The sequence below is a fragment of the Podarcis raffonei genome, chromosome 3, assembly GCF_027172205.1.
Source record: "Podarcis raffonei isolate rPodRaf1 chromosome 3, rPodRaf1.pri, whole genome shotgun sequence".
Classification (NCBI taxonomy): Eukaryota; Metazoa; Chordata; class Lepidosauria; order Squamata; family Lacertidae; genus Podarcis; species Podarcis raffonei.
This window is the reverse complement of record NC_070604.1, coordinates 4,582,241-4,595,266: the sequence shown is the minus strand read 5'-3', so window position 1 is coordinate 4,595,266 and position 13,026 is coordinate 4,582,241.

The following is a 13,026-nucleotide window of genomic DNA, read 5'->3' as shown; positions in this document are numbered from 1 at the left end:
ATATAAGAAAGATAACTTTACGTCTTTGTGAGACATGATATTTTCCACTGATATGTGTGTAGCATTTTGAATTACACAGAATCCCTGTGTTGAAGAAAAATTCATCCAAATTTCAGCTAGCTGCTCGTTTGAACCTATTAACCTTCTTTTATACTTATAATGAAAAGGGATGTAAATACTTGAAATGTAAGAAGTGGTCTAGAGAACAAAAATAAATGATAACGAACATGAAAGGAACAAAATCAATTAATAACTGGAAATCATAGCACTCTCGAGTTACAAATTATTTATATTGAACGTAAATAATATACAGTTATGACTAAAAAAAGTAGGAACTCAGCTGTTGTAAAAGGCAGGAGAAAATTTACCGAGCTAACTACAGAACAGAGTTCTTTGTAAGTGACAAAGGAAACATGATATTATAAAATGTTTTACTTAACCACAGTCAAGGAATGTTTCACACATGATAACCCCCCTCCCTGCATATTGCTCAACTTTTTGTAAAAACAAATATCCCTACTGTCTCATATGAAGCGTGGGGTGAATATTTATTTTGACACAAATTTAGATTGACTACCTATTGTACCCAATGACTGCTTGATCCACATATTTGTGGGAAGGCATCTATTGTGCAACTTATCACACAATACAGTAGATCACTAGCTAAACTTTTTTTTCTAACAGGTAGAGAAAATGTTATGTATGTCATTGCCCAAACTCCCTGAATGGAAGAAAAGACCAAGGTAACACTGAACAGCTAGAAAAACAAAAACAAAGGGAGAGACAGACCTTAAACTGGTGCTTGAAAGTAGCAAAAGACTAATGGAAAGACTGTCCACCATATTTCAAGCTTTGATCTTCTTCCGGGGTCCTAAAACAAAACAGACGAACAAGATGTTAAATTATTGCCAAGTAAACAAATCTTACGTGCTTAAATAAGATGTATATGATGTAGTATTGCATAAAATGAAAATGGATACTAATCAACATTTATACAGCATTCTACAACTAACATCTACTGTGATTGCATTTTGGGAAATATAGACGGAAGGATTGTGATGAGCTCAGTCATCTCAGTTACATCAACTCTTGGAAAAGATAATCGTTTTAAAAAAGATAATCGTTTTAAAAAAGAAAATAAAATGTGATAACAACAACAACAAAACCCCCCAGCAAACCTGCATGCTCAGAAATCAGGTCTCAAAATAATTTAAAGCAAAATCTTGAATAAGACTTTTAAAGTATAGCCTTGAAGACAAGACATCCACTGTGGATGACCATTGGTCAAAACATGTCTACACAATAAATTCAACTTATTCAGCTAAAACCTTGGAAATTTTCTGTGGTGCTTGCTCCATAGTAACTGGGATAAACCACTTTGAGGCTTGACTTTCCTTTTGTCCTCCTACATTCTAAGTAAAACCCCAAATCAGCTGGAGCCAATTCTCACTGCAGTGAATATTTTCATATTATGAACACCAAAAGAAGTTAGCACAATGAAATGCAGCATTTTAAACACATTTTGTATGCCTTCTTCTCAAAATCTAAAAAGCTTGGGACTCAAAAAGTTTGGTATCTCAAAATTGGGTCTCATGATAAAACCCCCTACCTGGTTCTGGTTTAGAAGGGTCAACAGAGTGGGTCGCAGCCTCAAAGAGATACAGCAACTTGTGCAGACTCTGTGTGTCTTTTAAAAAAGGTGACTGTCAATTTGTCAACGGGCTGCGAGTGTGCTAAGCTGCTGGCCTCAAGAGGTGCTGTTGAGCCATTATTAGAAACTTTGGAGCCAGAAGGAGACACTATATTCATTGCAGAACAAACAATTTTACATGGGCCTGGTATGTAAACAAAAGAAGAGTTGATAACAGGAGAATAGCAGCAGAGGATAAATTGAATTATTGTCTTGGAAAGTGTCAGTGGCATAGTAAGGCGTCAGGAGAATTGGCTTTGCTCTCTGGGTAAGTAAGTGGGTGAGAGCTGTTACATGTGTCCCGTCCACCCTGCTGCTTGGGCCAGTGAAGTTCACAGGAGAACAATAAGGAATTAGAAAGCAAGTGGCGCGTGTGCTGCAGCTGATTCAAAGTGATAAAACATTGAGCCATTTGTTCTATTGTGCAAATACATTACTGGAGAGGCAGGCAGATGGGCTCATGTATGTCTCTCCCAATATGGGTTTGATGAAACAATGCACTTCTTTTTAACAGGACAGCAGGGTACCATCTAGCCAAAGTTAAGCATGTTTAGGAATCATCTATCAGAACAGGAGAGATGTATAGTCCTCCTCTATGCAAGTTTGCTCAGAAATACTTTTTGCCCAGCCAAGTGTGCCCAAGTTTCTGGATTTAAGCATGTCAATAGCTCTCTTACTGAAATTTGTGGGGTTTAAATATGCATTGCTTAACAAAGCAGGAACTCCTATATACCTGTCTTTCTAACACATGTAACAATATTTGAAAAATAGGGATGTGGTAATGTGGCTTTTCAGATTCACTTTTACTCTTTTTTAAAAAGGACAGGTTACTAATACTGCAGTTTAGATAATGTAAAGCAGGGCATCAATATTCCCAAGCAAGGAACATCTGTGGAAAAACTTACCAAAAGTTGGTTTTTTTATTTTATTTTTTTCAATTCTCTTGCTGTGCTCTAAAAGGAAATGTATGTGACAAAGTCCCTGCCCAGATGCTTTGCAGTCTAAACTCCCTGATCCTAAACATTTGTTCTGGCTTATCATATTGTGATTTTGCAATGTTTTGTTGCTGCAACATCATGTCCTGTTTATTCTTCTTGAATAATAATTGCCGGCATAATGAGTCTTACCAGCCAATCCTAAGAACATTGACCTAGGAGGAAATCTACTTGATTTCAAAGGAAAAAGAAAGAAAGCCTATAACTACAGATCTGATAGCTCTGTAAAATCCTGAATGGTGGAGAGATAATGGATCAACAAAAACATTTTCTCCCTCTCTTACAGGAGAACCAACTTGAAAAAAATATTGTGGGGGCGCATGTAAGCTCTGCCCTGCATAATCGACCACATGATGCAGTGTGCACACACCATTTGAATGGGAATGCCCATCAACTTGGGGGGGGCGCCCCTCAAATATTTTATTGGGAGGGCTGAAGCTGCCACAGCCCCCAGGAGTTGGTTTCTAGGCTCTCTCATAATGCTGGAATTCAGAATCACACAACAGCAGTAGTTTCTGGGCCACAAAGCAAAAATAACTCATGGAAATCAGTGCCACAAGGTGTGAGATGACTTGTAGCATGAAGATGCTAGAAAAAGATTTGGACAAATTGATATAGGATAGGTTTTCATATTGAAGTGAGTTGTGTGGCTACCGCAGTTGAACACAAGGAGACCCCTGCTCAGAAAGGGCAGGCGAGGTGGTGGCAAGTGCCCTGGCAAAGCCAATCCAGTGCCCTTGCTAGTGCATCCACACAGCCCTGACTTCACTGCTGCCACATCCCTGCCCCCTCCGTCTCCTGGTTAGCAATGCCCTGTAGCTCTGCCCCTCCGGCCAAACAGCTTCAGGTCCTGCTGAAACACAGCAAAGACCTGCGGGAAGCCAGCAAGCAAACAGGAAAGCAATAGACTCTTTCACTGTTGCTCCCCAACAAATCTTGTCCTCCAAATCATGGAGAGCCACGTGTTGCGGTGAGATCACCAAACTGCCTTCTTGTTGCTGGGGTGGGCCCGTTTGGATGACCTCCACACCTCATTGGTTGCCTCTTTGTTACTGGGGAAAATGTTCTGTCAGTTTGGGTTTGATTGGCAACTAAGGGGCTGTTTAAGGGGCAGCCCGAGGTGAAGTACTTGCTCTTTCGCATCGTGCAGTGGATCTCCCTCCCTCCCTATAATTTAAGGTTGTGTTTTTTAACCTTGCTATGCCTGTCTAGGGGTCGTCTGTTTTGGACCAGGGGCCCAGTAGGAATTTTGCCACTTGGCTGATTGGTTGGTGCCATTTTGTTTTTGCCTACCGTGTAGCAAATCGTCACAACTTTGTAAGGTTGGCAGTTAGGCATTGGTTCATTCTTTGGTGGAGGGGATTATGGATTGGCTGTGCCTGCCCCTCATTTTTGTTGCTGCTGCTAGGGAATGCCATTAAAGGAATCCAGGGGCTCGATTTGCTCTGTCCGATCCCCTCTCAGGGGTAGGGCCATGCCAGAGTCCTTGGCAGCATCTGGGGTGAACTAAGAGACGGAAATCCTCCTCTGTGCTCCCCCAGTATGTTTTCCCTTACTGACCTCTGGACGTTCCAGTTGTCAGTCGTGTTTCTGCCAGTGCAGGTTCAGGTAGCCCAAAACAATGCCTAAGCAACCACTCACATGCTTTAATCAATAAAATTGTGGCCAAATTAATGCCAAAAATCTTTAACAAATATTCTGTGTCCTGTGTGATTTATTTTGGAGGGGTTTTGGGGGGTCTTCACACACAACAGCAATTTAGAGTCCTGAAGTACCTTAAAGGCTGACAAATGCATTTATTATGGCTTTAGCTTTCCAGAAATAAAAATCAGACATCTAACAATGTTCAGGTAAGATTAAGCCATCATGAATGTGTTGGTCTTTAGGGGACCATGACACACTTTTTGCCGTTGTTTACTAACATAGCTATGGCTCTGAAATTAATTTCTTGATTTTTATTTAGCAAAGTTTGTATACCACTTGTAAATAAAACCTCTTAGTAGTGAGTGAGAGACTCCTCTGGACCAGAAGCCCTCATGATTGCTGGTCATTGGCAGCCTGAACTTGTTTAATCCCACTTTAAATCCTTCTGTGCCAGGAGCCATCAGTACATCTTGTTTTCATGTGGCAGCTGGGAAAGCAAACACTTAAAATGTGTAAATGCAAAAAATGAATAAGAAAACATAAATGGGCTTTCACTCTTTTGGAAGTTATATACTGCCCAAGCAGAATGATTTATTCAAAAGGATTCTATCCTGAGTTCACTGATAAGTATCTCTGCACCTCTGCATTCATGCTTCAATTCCTTCTTCTAGCCTTTATTGAAACAATGATTTTGCATTTAAAGTGTGTTTTTAGTACTTGAATAGGCTGTGGCGGGAGAAAATAAACCTTTCTCTTCACAGAGTTGTGGGAATGGGAGAAGCCACACCTGAACCACTTGCCATACAGTTACAAAAAGCTCACATATCAGAACCAGCCCAAAGGCCTGTGGATTCCACATGTGTCAGTTTGCATGGCCCATGGCCCTATGCCCTATGAGGAGCTGTGGCCATGCAAGTGAAGTTTCATGGCAGAATTATTTGAAGCAGGGGGTGGCATAGTGCTGGCGCCATGGGCCTAAGCTGGTCCACCAAACCTCTCTGGCAGTATGGCAAGCCCCGAGTTAAGTTACTGGTGGCAGAAAAATTTGCACTGGCACTCAATGAAGCACATCTCCTTCTCTCCACTGCCATTGGGGAAGGGCCATAGCTCAATGTTAGAGCATCTGCTTTGAATGAAGAAAGTCCTCAGCATCTCCAGGTTGGTCTGGAAAGACTCCTGGTCTGAAAGCCTGGAGAGCTGCTGCCAATCAGTGTAGACCAATGGTCTGACCTGGTATAAGGCAGATTCCTATGTTCCACTGTGCAGATTAGAGTGGTCCAGAAACAGGACGGCGCACTTTGATCTGCTCTGATATTTCCCGAATGCTGGGAGGGTTTGCAATGTGGCAATACAGTGGTACCTCGGGTTACATACGCTTCAGGTTACATACGCTTCAGGTTATAGACTCCGCTAACCCAGAAATATTGCTTCAGGTTAAGAACTTTGCTTCAGGATGAGAACAGAAATTGTGCTCCAGCGGCGCAGCAGTAGTAGGAGGCTCCAATAGCTAAAGTGGTGCTTCAGGTTAAGAACAGTTTCAGGTTAAGTACGGACCTCCATAACGAATTAAGTACTTAACCCGAGGTACCACTGTATGACCCGTGGGCTGAAAAATGATAGCCACCTCAGAATTGAACAGGTCTCTGGGCACTCCTGGATTCTCATTGCAATCATGAAGTGTCAGTTCAAATGCACTACAAATGCACAATCAATTATTTTTAAAATTGTGTATCCATTCTCTACTTCAGCCTATGCCCTTTTGATCATCACTGTTAACAACATTAAAAATGGAATAGTCAGTTTATTTCTGGTCCATTCCACTTTTGCACATGTTCATTCCTAAATCCATTCTTTTCCATTTCTGTATTCATCAACACTAAGAAAAATCTATATGAAAATGAAGAACCTAAGAGCATAAGAAGAGCCCTGCTGGATCCCCAAAACAACTCATTTTGCCCAGCATCCAGTCGCCAACCAGATGTCTAGTGGAAGCCTGCAATTTGCCACAGAACATACATTTTCAATCAACTATGAATTTTTAAAATGCATTTTATTTTAAAATGCACATGTCAATAACTGAAATATAGAATTTCAGAGCACAGTGAAATCCAGGGGATAAATATGTTCTAATCCACATATTAGTCTAGGAAGTGCAGATCAGGTCAGTTCGTATTGGAATTGGCAATGAATAAATTCCTCAGGCGTCCTGAGTCGACGCTGCCCAATATCACCAGCTCCAGGCAAGTCTCCACATGACCTGCACATTTTTCAAGTTTCTTTGTCACTTCCATGAGATGCTTCGAGTCTCTCACTCCTTTCCTTGTCATGTCTTCTCGCTGCCAAATAGCTAACAAGGAAAGCAGAAGAATAGATAGGTTTTTTTAAAATTATTATCTTATTCTCTCATACCAGGCTCTGGTTTGGCTAAATCTCCTTACATAATCCTTTTCTCTTTCATACCCAGCTTGTTCTGCATGTAGATTTGCAGAGTCAGATGCTTCTCAGCCAAACTGAGACTTGGAAACAGAAAGGTAGCCGTGTTGGTCTGCCATAGTCAAAACAAAAAAATTGTTTTGGATCTGGCAACTTCTGTTTCAGTGTATCTGAAGAAGTGTGCATGCACACGAAAGCTCATACCAAGAACTAACTTAGTTGGTCTTTAAGGTGCTACTGGAAGAAAAAATTTTTTTTGTTGAGACTTGGAAAAAGGAGTTTGCAACAATACAAATACTGTGTACACCTTCACAACTGCTGCAGAAGGACTTTATACTACTCATTTGCAAAACAAATGAAAGTTTAAACAAGCTACATGTGGTCTCAGATGGTGCTTTTGTTCACTGACTTTGTACTTTACTAATAGGCAGTGAATGCACTGACTGATCTAACTTTAACAAAGTAATAGTATATTGCTTTGAGGGAGCAGAATAACACCAGCAGCCAAGAGAAGTACGCAAATCCATGGATCAACAAAAGCTCATGCTTCTCCCTTCTCATCAGAGAGTAGTTCCAGCAGCAGCAGCAGAACTTGGTTACTGGTTAGTTAAGGACTCCCTGGTCATGAATGACAGTTCTGAGCGGTGGCCTCAACAGTACAGAGATACGGCTTCAAAAGCACCCCAGATAGCTCTGTGCTGAAGACCCCATAAGAGCAGAGCTTGAATGTTGTTTGAGGACTTGTTCACACTTCCGCACTTTGACCTGCACTTTCTAAGAACAGGTTCAAGCCTTTTTTCCCTTTCCCCACTCCGTATCTATAGTGATAAATTGGAGCAAACATCAATATCAATAACATCAATAATAATATTAGTAATAATAGAATAGGATGTGCCTATTTTTACTGGAGAAAAGTTGGAGGGTATACAAGAAGCGAAACCCTATGTGAAAGTCTAGTTCATTTCCATACTTTCCACACTGGATACCATTAGCTGAATTTGGAGAAAAGAGATCACTGATCATTATAAGATTTTTTATTTTGCTCGATGTAGAATCCATGGGGGGAGGGGTTATTGCAGGCAATATTATAAACTCTGAAACAACATATGGACAAACTCTGTGAGGAAAAAGGAAAAAGAAAAGACTGTTCCAAAATTTAAAAGAAAAACAACTTCTGTTAGCTCTTTTCACCCTCCCATCTAATAGTTTTCCCCCCACGATGCTGTCTTTCTTTTTCTCAGCATTAGGTGGTAGTGAATGTCTGCTGTAAGGGACTTTATTCTTAATAAGCTTTGCTGAGTGAGAGTTAGTAAATTTGTATTTACTGTTCTCAGGGACCGTTTCTATAATGTTGCTTCGGGGCTATTCAATAAGGGCAGATTGGTTGGTAGGCAGTAATAGGGTGACTACATAAAGCCATGTCTTCCTGGGACATAATAAGTAATAATAAAAATAACAGCAATGTTTTAAATGTTACTTCTTTTTTCCATTTTAAATGTTTATAGCTATTAGAATGCTGGTTTGTTTGCTGTTATATAAAACATGTAGAACCAATGTATTGAGTTGAAATTAGCGAAGACCCGGGTTCAAATATCTGCTCTAATGCAATAAATGGCAATGTGATATACAGTGCCATTTACTTCAAAATGAATCTAAATAATCAAAAAGCCTCCATATTATCACCTTAATGGCAAAGGCTGCAGTCCTACAAAGTTTCTCAAACCATTTTGAAATAAAAGGGATTCAACTTTAAACAGTCTAACTGTGTGCAGGATTGCCGCTAAACTGCTTATCATTGCTGTGAACCGATAGTCCAAAGAGAAGGGCTTACAGTATGTGGACAGCATAGACAGTGACAGAGTAGTACCCAGGGAGAGGAAGGGTTAAACTCAAGTAAGTCAAACTCAGTGTAAGCCCATTGAAATCAATGGCCTCAAGTGAGTCATGTTCGTCAAGGGCTGAGCACAAGCTTTGCATTCAAATAGTCTCAGGTCCAGTCTCTGCCATCTCCAAAAATCCAGTCCTCAGACCTGCCTGAAGCCCCAGAGAGTTGCTGATGGTCAGTGTTGACAATACTGAACCAGATGGCACAGAGACTTGACTCAGCCTAAGGCAATTTTCCATGTACCTACAATTTCAGTGGGTCTACTCAGTGTATGATTTAGTCAACCGCAAGCATAATGTCTGTGACTAAATGCCTTAGTGACACCTAGAAGTGTGCAATTTGAAATCTCACTTTGACATTTTCACCCCATTTTTAAATTTCTGTTGATTTATAAAGGTTGGATTTTTAAAAACCGCTTTGATGAAGCCGACAGCCGAAATAACATGAGGATAAACCCCACACTTTCTTTAAGAAAGGAAGAAGGGCAGGGAGACAAAGTGTGTGGAAGTGTATATGATTCAGTTCGTTAATTTAATAAAGGCATATCTTAGCTTTAGTTTCTTTCAGATGGAGTGTTATTAAATCAAACTATTTCAAATGAAACAGAGAGAGAGAGAGAGAGAGAGAGAGAGAGAAAGAAAGAAAGAAAGAAAGAAAGAAAGAAAGAAAGAAAGAAAGAGTTGAGAATGTCAAGTTCAATGCTAACTTGCTTTCACAGATCAAGCAAGTTTGACTATTTCACACATTTGTAATACTTGGAGCAAATGTTTGGAATGAAATACATTCAAAACTGATTTTTTAAAAAGCCAAAAATGCATACCTAATTTCTAAGAATTTCTTGGTTTCATTGCTGCTTTTCTGAAAATATGAAGGGAAACTTGAAAAAAGTTGCACCAGCCCTCTCCTTTGGAAAAGAAAGAAACAAGCAGAGAGAAAATTTGAGGTTTAGCTTCCTTTCTCCCTGCTTATTATTTGCTTATTTAAGAACCCCATAGGGCTGTGATATGTCCAGATTTTACCGGACATTACCGGGATTTCAAAGGCGAAATTGACATCTGGGGGAATTTCCGAAAGGTGGCACTTTGTCCTAGATCTTAGGCAAGTCAATCAAAAAATTGTGGGGTTTTTGGCATTTTTTAGCTCAACAACCTTGGGGTTTGTCTACCAAAACAATTTTTGGGAGGGTTTCTTAAAAAGAACTCACAATTTTGGTGGTTCAACAACTTTTGTCCTTTTACTTTTTGAAATATGGCAACCCCTGGAGTACAATGACTTGAACGGGATATGTAAAAAAGAAATTAGAAAAGGAGAAAGGAAAAAAAATCACAATTTCCCCACATCTAATTCAGGGGAGCACTCCTAAATTAGGACTCTATCTTCAGTGTAAATACAAATTTCTCCCAGTACTCCACATTTCTCCAAAATTAGGCCTGTCAGTCAGTGCAGATAGTCAGAAACAACTAACCTGTAGATCACAGGCTCATAGATGGGGCACTTTAGAAAGAAGCCTACTTTTCACTCCTGGCATGAAATCGTGTTTCTGTACAGCGCGGTGTTGTCTGGTGAATAGACTGATGGGACAGATCAATCCACATTCTGCTATAGATTCATTAAGTAGTCCTAAATAAATCTATATTTCTCTCTCTCTCAGTTCTGAAACTGAAAGGTCTCATGTGGTTATAATAGAAATAAGCTAAAGTTTGCAAAGGCCTTTTTATGTTAAATCATGATAACTGTGAGCAGGGCCAGTTTGAGAGCAATGTTTTCGAAACTGTATTTTCTTGGTGGATTTTTATTATTGGGTGGAATCTTCAATCTCTGTGTCTGAAGTTCCAGGAGTTCTCCTCCATTTCCCTGCCACACACACACACACACACACACACACACAGAGAGAGAGAGAGAGAGAGAGAGAGAGAGAGAGAGAGAGAGAGAGATCACAACTCCATTGACTTGGCTACAGCCTCCAGAACTGCCCTTCCAACCTGGGCAAAAGAAGCGAGAGCCTCGAAGGAGAGGATATTGGATACAGTGGAGAAAATACTATAAAGTGTAAATCAAAGATGATGTCTAGTTTATGAGAATTTTGCCTTAAGACACATTTTTATTCCCCAAAGCCTCTTTGCTAAAGCATTTATTACTGATCCTAATTCCTCCTGCAAACTTAGTTAATACTCATGGATATCTTTTGCATACAGAATAGCACACATGCCGTTCGGATGACGTGACTTGCTGACTGATGTGCAGCTGAGCAGTGTGAGCTACCAAGTCGAAGGAAGAATAGCCCAAAGGGATATGCAGCTTAAAATAAAATTATATGACACCTTTTTAAAAATGTTATGGTCAATGAATATTCTATTGTTTTTAATTAAGCTGTAACATACCCACAATGGAACGTGTAGGCACCACATATCGTACAATAAGTTGGGCATTTCCTCTTTTACTTGCCAAATTATCTCCCCAGGGGAGCGGGAATTCTTCTTCCTCTGGGGTAGTAAAATATCATTTATGTAACACTCAATTATTGGATCACTTTTTAACAACAACAACAACAACAACAACAATAATGAAAAAACTAATCCCCAGCACTGCCAATTATCAGTGTCTAAATAAAATCTCCTTATCTCTTCTTCAGCAGTCACTATGCATATCTTCTTTATAGGAATCATGGTTAAACTGTTAGGATATTGGATGAGGAACCAGAATACCTGGGCACCGTTCTTGGAATAGCAGTAGAACTCCTGTAATGTAGGGCCATCACCTGAAACTGATCTGTACAATCAGGATACTCACATTGTGAAGATTCCTAGAGGCAGATATGGTGTTTCATAAAGGGTGTACAATTTTATACATGTAGATTTGGGAATAAATCCTGTTGAACTCACTTGGGCTTACTCCTGAGCAGAGCTGTAAAGCTTTGCTTTATAAATGTTGAATGACCATTAATATAATTGTTATTATGCCGTTATTGTGCATTTTCTGAGAAAGGCCACCTTACCCTCCCTAGTGGTAGGGACACCAAAAGTATAAAAATCTATAAAATGATGCTGCTGAAAGAAGAAATTGTGTGTGTCGGAGAGAGAACGATAGAGAGAGACGGAGAGAGAGAGAGAGCGCCAAATATGCATATTATATATGCTATTTGAATTTATGATATACCTTGGGTTACATATGCTTCAGGTTACAGACTCCGCTAACCCAGAAATATTACCTCGGGTTAAGAACTTTGCTTCAGGATGAGAACAGAAATCGTGCGGCGGCAGCAGGAGGCCCCATTAGCTAAAGTGGTGCTTCAGGTTAAGAACAGTTTCAGGTTAAGTACGGACCTCCGGAACGAATTAAGTACTTAACCCGAGGTACCACTGTATGACTATCGCCAACAATTCTGGGAGTGCATTGAAGCCCTATTTGATCAGAAAGTGGGGCATAGGGATCCAAGACTTTGATGTACCACTTCCTACTATTTTTAAAAAAGCTTTTAAATATATATATCTCTAGCCTTAATTAATCCAATAATTCCTACCTCTATTGGGCAGATTCAGTCTTTTTGTGCAGAGGGGAATAATAAATCTGCATGGGCTAGATAATGCCACAGACATGAAGTCTTTGTTGCTCAGAGTTCGGTGCTTGTTTTGGAAATTCAGATTTCATCTTGAGTGGGGAGAAGGACCAACGTCCTGTAACAGAACAAAAATTATGTATGACTAAATGAGACGAATGCAACAGAGAGTCTTGTGGCACCTTGAAGACTGACACATTTATGGGGGCATAAGGGACTTGGGTGGCGCTGTGGGTTAAACCACAGAGCCTAGGGCTTGCTGATCAGAAGGTTGGCGGTTTGAATCCCTGCGACGGGGTGAGCTCCCGTTGCTCGGTCCCTGCTCCTGCCGACCTAGCAGTTTTAAAACATGTCAAGTGCAAGTAGATAAATAGGTACTGCTCCAGCGGGATGGTAAACGGTGTTTCTGTGCGCTGCTCTGGTTTCACCAGAAGCAGCTTAGTCATGCTGGCCACATGACCCGGAAGCTGTACGCCGGCTCCCTTGGCCAATAAAACGAGATGAGCGCTGCAACCCCAGAGTCGTCAGCGACTGGACCAGGGTTCTCTTTACCTTTATCTTTAAGCTTTTGTGTGCCAGATGCACAAACTGATATGGTCAGTATACAGGAGGAGGAGTGTTTTGCACAGAGATAAAGCAAAAGGACACAACTGAATACAATGTGCAATCAAGTGAATTAGTACAAGATTGAATGACATGAGTGTGACCCAGTCCTAACTTGTGACGCCTGGTGATGACTAGGCAAAGCTAGGTCAATTGTGTTAACAAACACCTAAAGGGAGGCAATTACTTTCCACAGTGAGCTAGCCACACCCAGGATTTG